Raw genomic sequence first — 19,311 nt, 5'->3', positions numbered from 1 at the left:
ACAGGATAACTGAAATCTTTTTGTTCACTATCAGCACAAGCTGGGCTCCAAAGTTCTTTGAATCAGCATGTGCCCTTTTGGGTCTAAAACTCAGTCATGTAGTGATAAAAAAAACCAAAAAAGGCAGCTGACAGATTCACTTGATGCCTTTTTCTCCATGGTCAAGTCTTCCTCTCTGTCTGTTTTGTCTTGTTGACAACTTTTACGCCATTTTTGTCATTACATCTGCTGTGCACGATAAGCACTGATGGATATACGAATGAATCATCAGGCTTTGTTGTCCCATCCATTTAGGTTTGAAATCTTGGTGTTGGGAAGGCAGCATGCAATAATGCAAAACAAAAATAATCAATAATTCCCCTCAAATGCATTGAAACAAAAGTAATGAGCCTGTTTTGAAAATGTAAGGAGGAGAAAGTACAGATATTTGTGTTAAAATAAGCACTGTCAAATGATTAAAATATTTAATTGTGATTAATAGCATGGCTGTCTATAGTTAATCACGATTAATTGCAAATTAATCACATTTTTAATTGGTTCAAAATGTACCTTAAAGGGATATTTTTCAAGTGTAATTCAAATGTAATTTTATTAAATAAAATACATTAACCAAAAACAATGTCAAATATTGTCTAGAAACCCTCAAAGGCACTGCATGTGGCATTTTAAAAAATGCTCAAATAATAACATGACAAACCCAAATCCATCGGGCACTGACCTGCTCAATTTAACATTAAGGCCAAAATGTACTGAAGGCTTCAATAGAAAAGAAAAATGAAGCTTCTATGGAACTGCAGGCTTCAGATTTAAAATTTCAACACCACAGAACCAGCTGTATGTAAGGAAAAGGTCACTATTTATATGCATTTATTTAGTATTATTATTTTTAATAATAGTTAATTTCTTCAATAAAATATTGTCCTCTGAGGAGAAAAATCCAGACTTTTCAACGGTGCACAATATTCATGTTTTTGTATTAAGGCAGTGAGGTTGTTTTAGACCACAGCAGACAGCAAACTGCACACCAAGGAGATGAAGAGGGAGACAAAGTCTGGACTCTTCATCAAGACTTACAATAATGGAGCGCAGTGACAAACGTTTTGTGAAGGAGACGAGCGTCTGTCAGTTTGATATTGACAGAGACAGATATTTTAATCTGTAGTGTTTAAACCACAGAACTGTACAGTAACATCAGGATTCATCATCTCTTTACATCGGTCAGTACTTCACATACTCGCTCCCTCTCCCTCCCTCCCTCCACTCTGCAGCTTGTCTCTCCTCCCTCGGACTTGGAGTAAAAAAATCATGCACCACAGAAGTGTACATTAATATTATGATTCATGACCATAAAACTTTTTCATATCAAGTGGACACACTGTCCATATTCACATGCTCTCCCCCTCTCTCTCTGCTGTGGCTCAGTCTTATTTTTACTTTTACCCAGTTTCAGGTGGAGCTGAGAGCACGGTCAGAACTCGCTCATCTCCCTCCTCCTATAGTTCTATTTCTTTGTTACATTGTCAGGTGACAGGGAAGCTGCTTCTGACTCCAAAGTATGGATCAGGCCAATATAACAGAACGTGCATTAATCATGCATCAAAAAATAGTGGCATTTAAAGGAATTTGCCTTAACACATTATTGTCGCATTAACCTTGACAGCCCTCGTTAAAATGCATGGGGTAAAAGTTAAAAGCTGTCTGAAAACTAAACACTAGTAGAACAATAGTGCAGATACTTGAAAAACTGACTTAATTACAGTAATGAAGTATTTGTACCACCTCTAACGGTGCCCATTTTGGGGGTGGCAGTAGCTCAGTCTGTAAGGACTTGGAACCGAATGGTCGTCAGTTCACGTCCCACACATACCAAAGTACGGAGTGTGGACTGGTAGGTGGAGAGGTGCCAGTTCACCTTCTAGGCACTGCTGAGGTGCCCTTGAGCAAGGCAATGAACCCCTAACTGCTCGAGGCGCCTGACTATATGTATGTGTGCAGACACCCTCAATGGCAAATGACAACAATGTGTGCCACAGTTTTCACTGCCCTGAGTCATGAGTTCCACATGAAAGTATAACCCATGAAGAAAAACAAATAATAGCCCCAATACCAACACTGCTGACAGACAAAGCTGTGAAAATCCTGTTCATATTGTCATCTGTGTTGTTCCCAGTCTCACAGTGCTTTATTGACAACATAATAACAGAGACTGTTATTATCTCTACTGATTGTGTAAACAGTTCAGGAAATCATTTCATTGTTGTTGGTGCATCTGTGTGTGTGTGTGTGTGTGTGTGTGTGTGTGTGTGTGTGTGTGTGTGTGTGTGTGTGTGTGTGTTTGTGTGTGTGTGTACTTTTGTTATAGTGAAGGGCTTATAGAATAAAACCATATTGTGATATTTTCATGGTGCTTATGTTTAATAAGATAAGATAAGAGATGAATGAATACATTTTTATCATTATAGTGATAACATGTTCAACAGCTTCAAGCACATGTGTCAATAAAGAATGTATGTGGGGGGTCATGTTCATGTTTGGCTGGTGGTGATCTGCACTGTGATAAGTGAGCTCTTCTAGTCATAAGTTAAAACAAATATTCATTCAATTATTCATTCATTCACAAATATAAGTTTCTATAATGTTGTGGTGTGATGAAATGAGGTGTAGGATTAATATTTTCCTGAAAATTACACATTTTGACAACATGAACACTTTAGTCTATTATCTGGTGGTGTTAATAATTATCACTGAGGCAGAAAAACACAATTTCAACATTATAATGAATATAATATAAACTGCAGCTACAGTTGTGAGGATGAAATACCAAGTTCAGCCTGTGCTCTGTCACTGTCTGACTGAACAGCCTCATGGAAGTGATATTTTACAATCCTTCATGCTTTAAACTAGTGAAATTTGTTAAAACAAGACATTTGGTGTTTTTAAAGTCATGATATTGAGCTGAAACAGATTCCATATTCCTTTTACGTTCAGAGCCTGCTGCTGAGCGCAGTGGGCTCCCACCGTGTACAGTTCAATGTTCAACACAGTTGGCTTGATAAAGTTAATGATCACTGAAAGTAAAAAAGTAAAACTCTAAAAAAGTTTTCACTCACTTGGTGTGAGGCTTTTTTTTTTTTACAGAGATTTTGGCATCTTTCTTCAGTGAGGGGGCTTTTTGTCACAGCCAACTCCCACTTTTCACCCAGATGTGTTTTGGAAAAAGTATGAATCCAGCGTTCCTGAAACTTTAGGCGTCACCTGAAACTTTGTCTGATATTTCAAATGTCACAGCATTTTACCCCTCCAGTGCAGAATTTGCATGTCCATTGTTTAATAATTTGAAGTATTTCCACACAAAACTGGTGGCAGACATCATGTTGTATGTCTTATTCAGGTGGTAGAGCACAAAAGTTACTGTGTTAAGTGCATTAATGATCAGAAGTGTTTGAATTTGTGGCACTTTGTGATTGTTAACTAATTAATTAAAGCGCTTGGTGTGCTCGGCTGGTAACACATAAGAACACAACACACTCCACCCTGCATGAAAATTAAATAGCAACATGCTATGACTTTATTTTCCTTTCCTGTCAAATGGCAATTAAATTTATTACTTATTACAACTGCATTTTTTCCCTGCTTTGCCTCAAGACTTTGTGGGGGGGGGGGGGGGGCACCCCCAATTACAACCCAATGCAACCCTCCCTGGCCCCTGTGTATGTATATGTATATATATACTGTATATAATGTACATTTAATATCAGATATTTTAAGCACAATCCATATGGGGTGACTTTCACTTCTACTGAAGCAATATTTTAGCATAATATCCTTTAATATCTATGTATTTTGAGACTGCATGGCCTTCATAGGAGGATTATGGGTAATCTGCACCATTGTTATTGTTGTTGCTATGTGACCACGAGCCTCTGCTGCAGTTGCAGAATAAAGAATTAACTTGATGTCATAGTTCGAGTCATATATGTTATAAGTAAAAGTAATAGTTAAGACATAACAAAAGTGGTGACGAGCACATCCGGACCAGTGTGTGTTGTCTGCAATGGAAAAGTTTTTTTTCTCTCTGCTTCTGTCTGCTTGCGATGCATGCATCAGTAGAGACAGTTACTAATAAGTGTTTGAACTTAAGTACTGAAGTACTGAAAGGAGCTGGCTGTGAGGGAAAAACAGTGCCATGTAACAAGCTTAAAATGGCCAGAGTGGCGGCTCAATGGCCCTTTCAACAAGAGCACAGAGCAATGGAGCTTTTATTCTCATCACTGTGACTGCTTCGTTGTGGCTAATGGAATAAGTGATGACAAGATAGTGCCTATTTTTTTATGATAGGCCCAAGGACTTTAGCCAGCCAGCAAAACCTACAAAGAAATTGTGGACACACTCACAGGATATTTCTCACCCAAGCCTCTGTTGATTGCTAAAAGATTTAGATTTCACATACGCAACCAGGATGAGGGTGAGTTCGACACCATGTTTGCGGCAGCAATACACAAATTAGCTGAGCACTGTGAATTTAAGGATGCTTTAAAATATGCTTTGAGAGACCGACTTGCATGTGCATTACAGAATGAAGCAGCACAAAAGAAATTACTCGCAGAAAGTGACTTGACTCATAAAAAAAGCCATTAATGTCAGTGTAACAATGGAAATGGCATCAAAAGTTGCCCAGCAGCTAAATGCTACAGGAGGAGTGCATAAACTCAGCAGCTGAACAGCCAGTGGTAAACTAAATGCACCAGGCCCATTTTTCACTGTGGTAAATCTGGCCTCTGCATGCTGGTATAAGGACATGGAGTGTAAAAGCCATGTAAACTATAAAACACAATACACAACACAATGTTTGTACAGTTAAGCATAGCAATGAGATGGATAGTGAATCTTCAGAGGAAGAACTGCCTGCTTCAGTGAATACAGTGCAGATAATGGGGTGGATGAGAGCTCAGAGGCCTACTAGGCCAAATCCAATTTGGTAGGACTTCTGGTGAAACTGCAGATGGGCACTGGATCAAAAGCGTCACACTAGAGTCGCACAAAATCTATACAAAATGCATGAGACACCTTCCACTATGTCTTTCAGACACAGTTTTTAGGGCATACAGGACATCCAGTTAACATGAAGGGGCTGACTGATGTGACTGTTGAGTGTAATGGCCAAACTACAAAGTTTCCAAAGGAAATTATCCTGCTTTAAAGGGCCGTGCACAGCTGAAAGAAGATCTGGCTAAACTGGCTCACAGTAAGGAAGCTGTCAAAAGCTGTCACTCTCCTGTTGGCAATATTGGGAAAACATGAAGAGATTTTCTGTGATGAACTAGGCAAAATATTGTTCATGAAAGCTAGGCCAGAGCTGTACGCTATCAGACTGTGACAATCAGTGAGTGGGCCACACCCATTGTTCCTAAGCCAATAAGGATGGTGGAATCCTGTGGGGTCTTTAAGGTTACACTGAACACTGTGCTGGAAGCAGAGTAGTATCCACTACCTCCGATTGACGACTTGTTTGCTGGACTCAGCGGGGGACAAAAATTCAGCAAAATCAATCTTAGTCATGCTTACCTACAAATGCATGTATCCACAACAAAGCCACGTGAACTGCTGACGATCAACACACATAAGGGACTTTTCAGATTCTGCAGACTGACTTTTGGCATCTCTATAGCTCCAGCGCTGTTTCAGCGAGTCGTGGATGAAATGGGCTGCCTGGAGTACAATGCTATCTAGATACATCCTGATCACTGGAGCAAATGATGAAGAGCATCTGTGCAACTTGGATGTTACTCTCCAAAGACTGAAAGAATACCGCTTGACAGTCCATAAGGAAAAATGTGAATTTTTCCAACCATTGGTGGAATATCTTGGACATGTGACCAATGCTAAAAGACCAGACAGCACCATCAAAAATCACCGTTATAGTGGAGAAGACATAACATTATCTTTTTACTCAAGTAAAAGATCCCTACAAATATAGTTAATAGCAGTCTATGTGTGTTAATAGATCCATTTGATATGTGTTTTATGTTGGAAAAACACAGATTTTCGGGACAGCTAAAGGGGTGGTTCACGCAAAAGTGACAATTCAAAAAGTCATTATCTACTCACCCTCATGCCAATTTAAGGTCAGGTTTGGTTTTTTAGTCCACAAAACACTGCTGGAGTTTCACAGGAAAACAGTACTGAATAATCATCCAAACAATGGAAGTGAATGGTGAGCAGTTTTCAAATGTAAAAAAACTATAGAAAAAAAACAAAAAACATAAAATGCCTCCATACTGCTTGTCTTGTGTAATCCAAGTCTCCTAAAGCCCCAACAAGCCAAGCTTGAAATACATCATTTACACCATGTTTTCAGCCTGAATCTTCACTGTAGATCCTTAGCCTGGAGCCACATTCATGTGTGGATGCACACCATCTGATCTGGGTGTGTGTTGTGTCATGGTGTGCAAACAGCATGTTGGGCATTAAAGAGACTTTGATTATGCCAGATAAACAGTATGGAGGCATTTTATATACATTTTCATTCATTGTTTTTTGCATTTGAAAAGTGGTCACCATTCACTTCAACTGTTTGGGAGATTCTGGAATGCTGTTTTCCTGTTTCACAGTGAAACACAGGAAACAGCAGTGTTTTGTGTGACTAAAAACTAAACCTGGCCTTCAATCAGCATGACGGTGAGTAAATAATGACTGAATTTTCATTTGTGAGTGAACTATCCCTTTAAGTTTAGGCTGCAAGGGGTAGGTCAAGCTTAGATTAAAGGTTGGGCAGGGTATGTTTCTGAGAAATTAATGCGGTCTATGTAAAAATTACATAAGTAAACATGCGTGTGTGTGTCTGTGTCTGTGTATGTGTGTGTTATTTGAGCCCTCGATCCATGGTCAATATCTAGATGTCAACAAACTTAAGGTCAAATAAACCTTTGGGGTAAAATTTGCAAAGACCTGGCAGGTTATTGATTGAATGACGCAATGAAATTGATTAAACTCTCTGTAAACACATCAAGCCTCTCATTCCTTCATTTATGTCTGTTCTGCAGTTAAGGATAAAAAGCATCCTCATGATGCTGTTCCTGTGATTTCAGACAGTTAATACTGATAAACATCTGCACACATGTCTCTGCATACACAAGCCAATGCAGCAAGCCTCTTCATCTAATTACCCATTAAACTGAACAGCTTATTATGTATTCCTGCACAGCCACCTCTAACCTGTGTGCTCTAATACGATCTGATGCTCTAATCAAATCACATTTGCATTCTAGATATGTCCTCTGCAACTGCAATGGTGAATTTTGCCTCAGGGGTCATTAAAGTTTCATCTAAACCTCCTCATTCACTCATTGTCTGTTATTTAAAAATTAACACTCTTCATCAGGGAACAACATGTGTGGACTTTGGAAGTTTCCCTTGATATGGGAACAGAAAAGCTACAACTTCTCTGAACGAAGAAGTTGCAAATATACTCTCTTACAGTTCTCTGCTGTTGCTGGTAGTAAATAAATAATATGACCTCATACATTTCCAGAACATCCTCCTCTGAACTGTCAAATAAAGATAAAACTTTAAAAAAGGAGAACTTAACACACTCTAGAGTTGAAAGAATTACACCATGTGTTTTGAAATATGCGTACACCAGATTATTACACCCATATGTGATAGTTGAAAAAACCCGGGCATTAATCTTCCGCTATAAAGACATCCAGTCCTCTGGTTTCAGTTCATACAAATGTTGGAACCTGGCTGCAAGGATTTGCTCCCATTTAGTGATAAGACCTGGGTCACTGTCAGTTCATCTCAAGTGTACTGAATGGGTTTAAGGTCAGGTTCCTGTGCAACACACACAAGTTCTCACAGGTAATTTGAAGCACACAGGTTTTCAGGGAGTTGGACGCAAATCTTTCTCTATCTTGCAGTTGGCTGCAATGCTGGACAGGGTTGACGTTATGGGTCAGTGCAGGCCAGTCAAGTTCTTTCACACCAAACTGGGAAAAACATTTTTTTAGATACTGGGCTTTGTGCAGAGGGGCATTGTCATGTTGAAACTGGAAAGGAGATGGCCTGTCCCAAACTGATGCAAGGTAGTAACAAGTAGGGTTATTCTGATACTGATACTAAAGGCTTGTTTATGCCCCTTTATCCGTTTCAACCAATATAAACATCATTGCCCACATACTTCCATGCATCCCTCATGTTTAGGGATGGGCTCATTGAAAAGTTACCCCAGAAGAAGAAGAAGAAGAGTCAAGTTTCTCTGACAACAACAAATACGGGAATGCTTTAGGAGGTTGTAATAAAATACCTTTTGAGAAAGAGGCAAAAGCTGAGGCTGCACTATAGACAGTGGTGGTCTGGGCGGCCATTAAATACATGAGGATGAAGGATTCTTTTCACTAACTAATGACGACGAACATAATTTCCAACACTTTAGAATTTTTCTTTGTTGTGTCCTGTGTTCGTGTCTGGCTTGAACTATTGGCTACACTGCTACATTGCCCACATGACTTCTGGTGATAGTACTCCATTTCATCTGAAATATGCACAGAATAAATGCATGGTATGTACAGAAGGATCCATCCATAACGGACTGTGTATCTAACTTTTAGCAGTAGTAACCTTTAAAATGCTCCACTGGGTATCAGCGAGTGTGCCCATCAACTAACATATCCGATATCGCAAGACCCTGCTACCTCCCAGCTGTGTCCCATAAACCTTTGCAAAGCCATTCAACAATGATAGCCATCATATCACGTCCATCCAGAGTTAGTTACGGTTAATACAATTTTTTATCACAGTGATCTAGGATTGGTATTTAGTACCAGCCAATATGTTAAAGTTCAGGTATTGGAAATGGTACTGTGGCATTCAGACACACCTACAACCACTTCACCTCCATGGTTTAAGCATAAGGAGTGGGATTAAGTCACACTAATGGAAAAAGGAACTCTGCCAAGTCCAATGACACTCGCCACAAGGCTCTATGACAAGTGGTTAATGAGTCATGAAAGGTGTCATGATAGGCTAACCGTGTCCAATGAAAAAGGAACGCTGCTGAGTCCAATGATGCCTCTCAGCGTCTACGACAAACACCTCAGGAGTTATGAATGGGCTGGGACTAAATGAGTAATGAGTGGGGCATTAGTCGCTAATTAAAAATTCTCTGTTGAGACCAATGATGTCTCTCACAAGAGTCTACAACAAATGCTCTATAAGTTTGGTCATTTTTGTGAATCCATTCAGAAGCTGTGTGCCTTTTTGAAATAGTCCACCTGGGGCAAACTGTAGCTGCCAAACGGACTGACTGATCGACTGACCAACCAACGGAGCTGCTGGTTACAGCCAAAAATGGTATCGGAACATCTCTAGTTAGAAAGCAGCAACCGTAACCTTATAAGGTACAAACTTCCAAGAAAATGCATCCTTTCCTTTGTACTTTGCATCCTAGATAAGACATTAGAAAGCCTTTGTAAGCTTGCCATGAGGTTGGAAAAACACACGTCTAACATATAATTTTATAGCACAGCATTAAGTTTTACTGTCACTGGAACTAAGCCCAAACCATGAAATACTCCAGACCAAAAGCAGTATGTGCACAAATTTGTCCAATGTTGTACATACAGTGTATGTCTCCCTGCTTTACAACATATGACTACTTGATCACAGATAGTATGGATCATGCATGACATGAGAAAGGCAGGAACATGACATGAACCACATGTAATCAGCTCAAACAGGCTTTCATCACCAGAGATAACTTACGCAAATGCCTTCTTTCAGCTGTAGCTATTTCTCTCTCTACCCATGCCCTTCGCAATGTCAACACTCACACATATATCTGCATCGCCTTCCTCCCCACGTTCTCTGCTCTGTCGTTTTCTATCATGAGCTGAAGATCAAACGGCCTGCTTTACAAGCACTGGCATGATGTTATGCTATCGGACGTCCCTCGTGATAGGATCATAGCAATCTATCCTCTTACACTGTATAATGAGGAAGACAGAGACCAAAGCTTTATTATTTAAATATTAGTATTAATAGCTTTATTTACTTAAATATTATTTTGGCTCAGCAGCAGGTTGGAAATGTCCTTAGCTGCAAGTCAGTGTGTATATCACCCAACACATGGATCTAGAGATTACAAATGGATCATTGATGGGTGTCTTTTGGGCCAGAAATTATAGTAAACCTGTACAGTTCTCAGATATGGACTGGCGTATAAAAGCCTGGTTCCATTTTGTTCCCATTTCCTTTAAATATAGCACAATACCTAAGCTGAATTGAACCATGATGATGGAAGGACCATCACTCCACAGTGAGCTCCCACTGAAAGTGATCATGGCCATGTGATTCAGGCAAGAACTGCATAAAGTGGAAGCGTGAATGGTAATGGACAGCGCTTTAGTTACAGGATGTCAGCCATATCCACCTCTGCTTGCTTTCTTTTCATTACAGTAGCCTCAGATCTTGGATGTTTTTTGAGCTTTAAGATAAAAGGTTTCTCAGCAATAGATTCTCCTAATGTGACTTGATTAGTTTGTCCTCTTCATCCACAGTTGTACATATCTGAACACTTTATTATGTAGCTACATTAGGCTTAAATAACTCTGTACATTGTGTTTCTTGTGCTAACATCTATGTGAGCATGCACTTACATTAATGCACTCCTGTATTCTGTAGTCATAGAAAGAAATATAGATGAACATTTAATTTGAGTGCCCACTGTAAAGGTAAAACCCTGAATTAAATGAAGAATCGTGTAAAAGCCTTACTTGTTCCTGCTGCTTCAACAACCGTCTTGTTTAGAAGCCTCTCAGGACATGGTTTGTCTTTTTTGTCATCATTTTTGTACTGCAAAAGAAGAGCTAAAGTGAACCAAGAGGTTCAAGAGGGTTTTATGCAGCAGATTGGGTTTAGTGACAGGGAGCACTGTTGGTGTAGCCTTGAAAGGCTGCCTCACCAAGGCTGTGTTATTTTATCCATTTCTTTGTTTTTCTTTATCGTCACTGTCTATTTATGTCAGCACAAGGACAGTCAGTGTACTGACCTGCTCCCCATCTCTCTCTCTGTTTTTCTTTCTGTCTGTCTAGACAAATATCCAAGTATGTTACATTTAATAATTACATGAAATAACCCTGGTGATATTACAAGCCTAGTGGTCCAAATATGGAAAATAAGATCCAACATCCAACAATTTCAGTGGTGCCACAGGCTAGTTAATTGTTAGTCTTCCTGCATGTGGATAGCGGCCATGAATTTAGAAATTTAAATGTGGTATGCATAGCGTGTCCAAAGCAAATGTTTTCAGTCTTGCTCAGGTATGTTGAATGATAAACTATCCCCAAAAGGGAATTTGAGTGGAAATCGTAAATATTGTATCTCCTAACTCTGTGTTTTATCTGTCAGCTGACCGTTTGCTAAACTTCTTCCCTGAACAGCGATGGTTTAATAGCTCAGCAAGCGTAATTACACCCAGCAGGTCTGTCGAGCTGTGGGTTTTTTCCCACATGCCACAGTGGTGTGTATGAGGCTGTAGAAAGAGCAACTTCGTGCAACTATGCACTTAATGAGATTTTAGGCTGCTGTAATTTTTCTCACACTAGTTTGTAGGGTTACAGGCAATAGGCGATTTATTCATTTTGAATAGAGTCAATGGACCTTGTTCATTTTGTTAAACCACGATTAGCAAACTGACTTATGAATAACTGTTTTGCTTCAGAAAAGTTAGTTTAGAGCATCAGGTCCAAACAGGGGGTCAGAAATCACAGCCAGAAATCACAGGAGGGTCCTCAAGACTTTGTCTGTTCTGAGGTCCTAAAAATCAGATCTGCACATGTCGACTAAAGATCACAGTTTCAGCATTCGTACAACTTTTCCAAAGTCAAATGAAAGCACTTTTCAAGAATTTTCAAACTTTTCCAGCTGGTGAATGACATATTTACATACAAAATTATAATTTTACCTCTTCATTGCATTAAATCAGATGTTATTGTGCTATTATCAACCAAAATTATGTTTTGTGATAGAAAATGTAATGTTTCAAAATGTGTCACCTGGCTTTAAATAGACTTGGGTTACACATTTTTTCCATAACAGATAGTTGCAAATGCTAACAATTGATTTCTTGATTAATCATTAATAATTCTTTATTGTTTTTTTTTCTCTTTTTTTCTTATTTCAAGTTTCCTTATCCAATGAAGAGCTTCACCAGACAAAACAATGTTAATGTTATCAACTAATTGAGTCAGGCAACAATTAATTATGAAAGTAATGTGATTACAATTTTAAGCAGCAACAAACCTACAAGGAACAGTTATCATTCCAGCCAGGAAAATGTCAATTTGTGTCTGAAATCCAGAAATGTCTGAAAACCATTGTTTCAATAACTACTAATTCTGAGGTTAAATGTGCCACTGTTATCATTATAAAATGCATATGTACTCTGTGTCAGCTGTAATTATAGCAGAAATCAGCAAAGATAAGAAATTTAGCATGCTGCAGCGTTACTTGTTATAATGACGGCCTGCTCTTGAGGTGCAGTAACAGGAGAAGATGAATCGAGGCCTCTTTCATTTCATCATGCTGTGATTTCGATCTATGAGATGATTAAAACATTTCGTGCTTGTGATGAAGCAACAAGCTCTCACATTTGAAGGGTGAGGTTCCCTTCCTCTGAAAATTTTTCATCACCGATGAAGCCTCATCCTTTTTTCACCCCCCAGGTCTTTTTGAGAAAGGATCTGACCTTCTGAAAATAACCCTGCTGGGCTGATGTGCTGAGAGACAGGCATTACCGTGATTACTGTGAGTGCAAAACGTGAGTAGAGTCTCTCCTCATTTGGGAGGTAGGTTTGGAAGGCTGAGAGACGGGGTAGCGAGGGACAAAAGGAAGAAAAAGGTGGAGGCAGGCAGGCAGGCAGAGACAAAGTGACAGTCATAATGAAAGGAGATGGGAGGCAGACAGGATGACAGAGTGGTTGAATATGAGCTTTGGTGAGTCACCACCAGGCTGTCTTCATTCATGACACCCTATCTGTCCCCGGCCCTCCACGCTCCCTCCTGTTCTTGGATCCCTGCATGGAATTCATACAATCCTCACTGGAGGTCAGCAGACATATGTTATATCACAGGTACATGCAAAAAACAAAAAACAAAAACACTGATCTCCCACCTGATTGCCTGGGTGGAATCTGTGGGAGACCACAGACTGAAAGGTGAATCTAAATTGCCCGATGTAATAATTCTGCATTGAGTGGCTGCAGAGAGAGCCGTGTGTAGGTGTTTTCAAGGCTATTTTCTTGGCAGTGGACACACAAACAAATGCTCAGGTTCTCTCTTTTAATATTCATTTATAGCACAAATATAACTGGCATACCTCACTCATTATGTAGGTGTTTTCAAGGCTCTTGTCTTGGCATGGGATATGACAAACATGCTTGGTTTTGATGTTTATTTATAGAATGAAGGTGGCTGGCATACCTCTTATCATATGGTAATAGAGCCAGAACTGTAGTCATTTTTTAAGTGCCATGAGGTACAGGAATTTAGGTGCTAACTGTATGTGTCACTGATGTATATGGGTATGTGATGTGTATGCAAAAAAGGCATGCTATAATCAAAGATCGGGCAAAGTAACAATAACTGTGTGCTCTGAGTTTGTCACACCACAGAAATGTGTTATTAACCACAACCCATTTGAATAATTAAACAAGTATATAAAACTAGGTCTTAAAATCATGAAAACAAGAGCACTTTGGAGGCATGTCCAACGTGTCTCAGACACCACTACAACCTGAAAATGACCTGAAACATGGACGCTTTGTCTAGCAGCTTTACTGGACATGTCCAGACATGTTTGAGCCACCAGAGCCAGAGGACGGTGACAGGATGGTATTTTTTTCCTTTGGTTGTTGGAACTGAAGTGAGCTGAAGTGAACTGCTGGGCTGATTTGGACAGAGAGAGTCACTGATGGCTGACGGACTGGTTGTCAGAGAGGGTGAGGCCGTGGCAGTTCGTGGGGCTTCAGTAGGGTTTGGGGACGTGTGGTCTGCCCAAAAAATCCCGAACACAGAGATCTTGACTCCACAATTCAGTACTACATAGATCTCAGTCTTTTCATGTTTTCAGCAACTGTTCTAACATGTATAATGTGTTTTGAAGAAGAACTCCCTTTTTCCTTAACAAAGACTTTAAACACTTTGGTTTAAGTCTACCGTCACAGGGCAGATTCTCTAAATGCTGAAAAGAAGTCTGGTTCTCTCTCAGAACACCTGATTTACAATATGCTGAAAGTTTTTTATGAAATTATTTCTCAATTATACCAAAACAACGCTGCCTACTGGAGCTTTAACTAAATCACAGCTCATCTAGTGGGAGGGGCTCAGGACACAGAAAACGAAATCTAACTCAGATGAGACTCATAATTCAACTGTTTTCAGACTTTCTACCTACTGCATCTCATGCTGCTATCACTAAAAAGTTGCTTTGCTCTGCAGCAAAGAGACGAAATCCAACTGATGGCTCTGTTCTCTGAATGGAGCCCTGTAGTGGTCAACCCCCACCCATCCCACCAAGCAAACCATCCAGCCTCACAAGCAGGCCCCCTTGTGCTTTTAAATATTAGATACCATTTTTGTGCCAGCTCAAATCAAGTGGTGCATCATACTTAAGTCCTTCATGACTTCACACAGTCTGTGGGAATGACTCATAAATAGAGTGGTCAGTATATAAATTCACAGATATCCAGAAACTATTGATTATTTTTCTATAGTTTGTTTAAATGTGTCCTCAGTTAATTTTTGTTATCTACAACAAACATTTTGACCTGTCATAGTAGGAAAATCTCACTAATAACATTAATGATGGCTCTCTATTTTTTCCACGGTGGCATGACTAAATGTTTTCCATGAAAAAGGCCTCATTTCATGATTAGGGGGTCACCACAGTAGATCATGCTCACTGGCAGACCAGACTGTCCATCGAGCATTCATGTGTTTGATTTGGCATAGACGTTATTTTTTTACTCTTGATGCCCTTCCTGACGCAGCTTATCTGGGCTTGGGACCGGCAGTTTTGGAATGCACTGGCTTGTGCATCTCTAGCTGCTGGGGAGCAAACTAGGGTGCAGTGTCTTGCTCAAGGACACTTCAACATGTGGCCAGGTGGAGGTGGGGATCTGAGCCCTGTGATCAGTGACTGACCGACTCCACCACCTGAGCTGCAGCCATCCCTCAACAATTACTAACAGATGATAAAATAAAGAGTGCAATGAATATGAATATATGGGCTGCTGTGGCTGCAACCCCAACAATGAAATTCAACAACACAGTGAAACAACTATGACAGAAAACAAATAAAGTAGTACTGTACAGTTGTTCTCGAGGCTAAAGGAGAGTGAAAGTGAGGCTTAGGCTTTACTGATATAAGCCTCTGAAAGATCTTTTAGGCTACAGTGGGAGATTAAACTCTCAATGAAACAAATAGGAATGATATCTTGCTATGATTGCTTTGCTTGATTGCTGAGCAGTTGCTTTGGGAGGCCATTAAGTAAGAAATCAGTAGTACTTTGCAGAAACTAAATCAAATCTTTGGAGGATATTTTGGAATTATGCCGAAGAGACATTGTAAGGCCTTCCTAGTGCGTGTTCATAAGAAACTGATTAGCGTAAGAGCACTTATTTGAATCAAGCTGCTGATCTTAATGGGTCAGTAGTATTTCCCACTTGGACAAGAGGAAATAGGCAGACGAGAACTAGACTGGGATACAAAATGAGAGCATGCTTTCAGCGGGTTTCTCCTTCTTGACAGCACATTGGGCTCTGGGTTCTGTCAGGGAAGTCTGTGGCAGGGGCAGAGCCTTTCTGTGTGGCTGTTGGCTGTTCTCCGCAGCCACACGGCCTCTTCCAACGGCCGAGACATGCAAGTTAGGTTCATCAGTGACTCTAAATTTCCCCTAGGTGTGAACATGACCATGAATGTTGTTTGTCTCTATAGCGTCAGCCCTGTAATGAACTGGCGTCCCTTCCAGAATGTACCCTGCTTCTCGCCTAATGTCAGCTGGGATGGGGATAGGCTCCAGCCCCCTGACAATCCTACAAAGGATCAGCAGATATAGTTAATGGATAGATGAATTTCTCCACAACATCTTTTGATGATTGAACCAAAGTGTGATAACGATTAGAGTGAATCCATCTTGATGCAGCTGATTAAGAAGATCATTAAAATTAAATATTTGTTTGATCTTTTCCCTGATGAAATAGATTTTTAATTCACACTATATGGAAGCTTCGCATTTTTAACAAAATTACAAAATTTTATAAATAATGCATAATACGCACCTCCTGTAGCTCAAGAGGTAGAGCAATTCATCCACTAATCAGAAGGTCGGCAGTTCCATCCCCGGCATGTCGAAGTGTCCTTGGACATACCCACTAATTGCTAGTGTGTAGTGAGGGTGTGAGAATGGGTGAGCACAGACTCAACGTTGCATGGTGTCACGACAACACAACCCTGGGAAAACTTCCAGGGCGTGTTATCTGTACATATATGAAATAACAAGGAAACTGTGCATTTGTTGGGGTCCCAGCCTGCTCCCCACTGTGCCATGCCAATCTCCTGATGAGCATTAATGTTGGCATGTGTTTTAAAGTGCTTTGATTGATGGGTAGACTAGTAAAGTACTATTTAAATGCAGTCAATTTACCATAAATATAGCCACAATGGGTGATTTTTGGGTTCAAACCTTTTAGTGCTCAAAGAGGGAAATAGCACAATCAAGTAAAGTTAAACCTGTGAGCAGCAACAAGTGGGTTTCAGGCTTCCAAAAGCTGTGCCAAGTCATTTCAAATGGCTAAAGTGTGTTTAAAGACGGAGTGAGACCAGTCACACACTTGTTTCATCATTACAAAGGAGCTTATCAATAATTATTTAACTATTTCTTCCCCTTTTATCAGAAAACAGTTCAGGATGTCTCATGAGATGCTCTTAAGCATCTTGAGTTATGGCCACATGCATCAGTCAGTATGACACAAAGCTTACCGATCATCTTTCTAAATGAAATAGTTGCTCAAACGGTGGTGAGCACAGCAGCTAACAAACCTACGGTGTCTACATTTTTTCAAGGATATGCCTCATGGGACATGATGCTCTCCTCCCATTCTCCTCAGTAGGTGCACAATTTTACAATATGAATTCAAACTGTTTCCTTGAAATTTTAGCAGTGAAAGCTGGGAGATTATCTCCAGTCTCTACCGAGTGAAGCATTTAAAGACTGACTTGTGATTCTACCCTGGAGCATACACAGCAAAATTAGGGAAATTTTGTTCTGAGGTATATGATTTTTGGTACTTGTGGCCCGCCTTATGAGTTGGGTTCCAAATACTTTTTATAATGATTGCACAAATGGCTAACGAGTTTGACTGACTGGCCACGTTTCTTTGAATAACCTTACTCAGTCATAGAAATGTGTGCCTCAGCATACAAAATACCATCGTCTATTCACATTACTGTTTTTAAAATAATGCAAAAAAGCAAAAAAAAAAAAAAAAAGAAATCCATTGGGTCCAAGCTACTTTTTATGGAGCACACTGAACTGGGCTTATGTGTCCAAATGCAAGTCAATCAGATTTACAGTGTGAGGGGTATGGTCTTTCCATAATTGCAGTTTTGGGCCTTACAGCATCACCATCAGTGCTGCGCAGTAATATGTTACTGAGTGATATGTTACTATAATATTTTTTCTTACCAAGTAATATGTAGTGTAAAGGATTACAATTTGCAAAGCAGGAATAATATTACAGCTACTAATCCAAGTAACTCTGAATTTCTTGGATTAGTGGTATGTTTATGAGGCTCCGTAGACTCTTATGATGATGTGTATGTGGGGCAGATCAGGGCAGGTCAGGTCAGCTGCTAGCCAAAAACACCAGACGACGGATGGAGGACGAGGTAGAGGCAGAAGTACTGTCATTATTTTGAGTTTGTTTGGCTTCTTTCTTTCCACCACAGCTGACATCTTGATAACTTACAACAAAACCTTTCTGGGTGTTAACAGTTCACTGGATCAGCAGTTCAACTGTGGAGCAACAAGGCTGCCAACAAGGTACCAGAAGTAATATAGTAACAGTGTCCCTTGGTGTGTTTTTGAAGGAGCCTTGCATTTTTTGCTTTTGCTGTTTCTTGTGAAGCATTTGCACAACATTTCCACTTATTTGACCTGGTTTCATGTTTCCTGCTCATTCTAGCTCACAGCAATTTCAGCTGCAACAAGAGACAAATAATAAAAATAACCTGTACAAGCGCAATAGGGTTCTCCACCTAAGATAAGATAGATCAATAGGTCCCTCATTCATTCTTATAATAGAATAAGTTGTTCTGGTTGTTGACAGATGATCTGAAATGTGTTTCCTTAGGGTGACATCACCTCATAGGATTGTGAAGAAATGCTATTTCTGATGGAAACTGACAATCTGGTCTGTTTTTCCCTTTCCACTTGTTGTCATGAGGGAGATATCTATTCCAGCACATCATTAGGGACCACTTCTGAGAACATCTACTGTGTGTGTGTGTGTGTGTGTGTGTGTGTGTGTGTGTGTGTGTGTGTGTGTGTGTGTGTGTCTGTGTGTGAGTGTGTGTGTGTGTGTGTGTGTGTGTGTGTGTGTGTGTGTGAGGAGGGAGATGGCATAAGTCCATTAGAATCCAGACAAATTAGAAAGTTTATGACCTGAACCCTTGGGTGCAGGCACAGCTGCAAGATGATGAAGAAAACCTCAGACCTCACAGCAAATACACAGTCAGTAAGCTTGTTAAGCATACACACCAGATTTTTTCTATTGAATTTTTTCCTTTAATTTTACAGACTGGTCATTAAATATATGTGTGCAATGTCTACTACTTAATTGTGTATGCTCAACTGTTGTGACTGTTTACTGTTAATATTTTATTGCATACAGTGTTTCCAGTAGGCTCGTTCGAGATGAACTGCGCCTCGCCCGGAGTGTAATTGAGATCAGGCAGCTGCAGAAAAAACAAAAAGCTACAGTCAAGTTAGACAGTTTCCAACAGACTTAAGAGAGTGTACAGGAAGAGACACTAACGTCCTGTTAGATCACCTGTAGGTTACCTGTAGTTTGCAGACCACAGTCATAACTGAAGAGATGAAATGTGTATTTGGTTGCTGATTGAAGTTGAAATAGAAGAGATTTTATCTGCCTTGTAAAGCACTTTGTAACTGTTTGTTTGATAAGTCATATATAACCTTTATTATTATCAGACACAAAATATCTGCTGTTGACAGCCTGTCAGCTCATTGA

The sequence above is a fragment of the Lutjanus erythropterus genome, chromosome 9 (assembly GCF_056507025.1).
Source record: "Lutjanus erythropterus isolate fLutEry1 chromosome 9, fLutEry1.hap2, whole genome shotgun sequence".
In the NCBI taxonomy this organism is placed as follows: Eukaryota; Metazoa; Chordata; class Actinopteri; order Lutjaniformes; family Lutjanidae; genus Lutjanus; species Lutjanus erythropterus.
Note: the sequence above shows the minus strand (reverse complement) of the source record.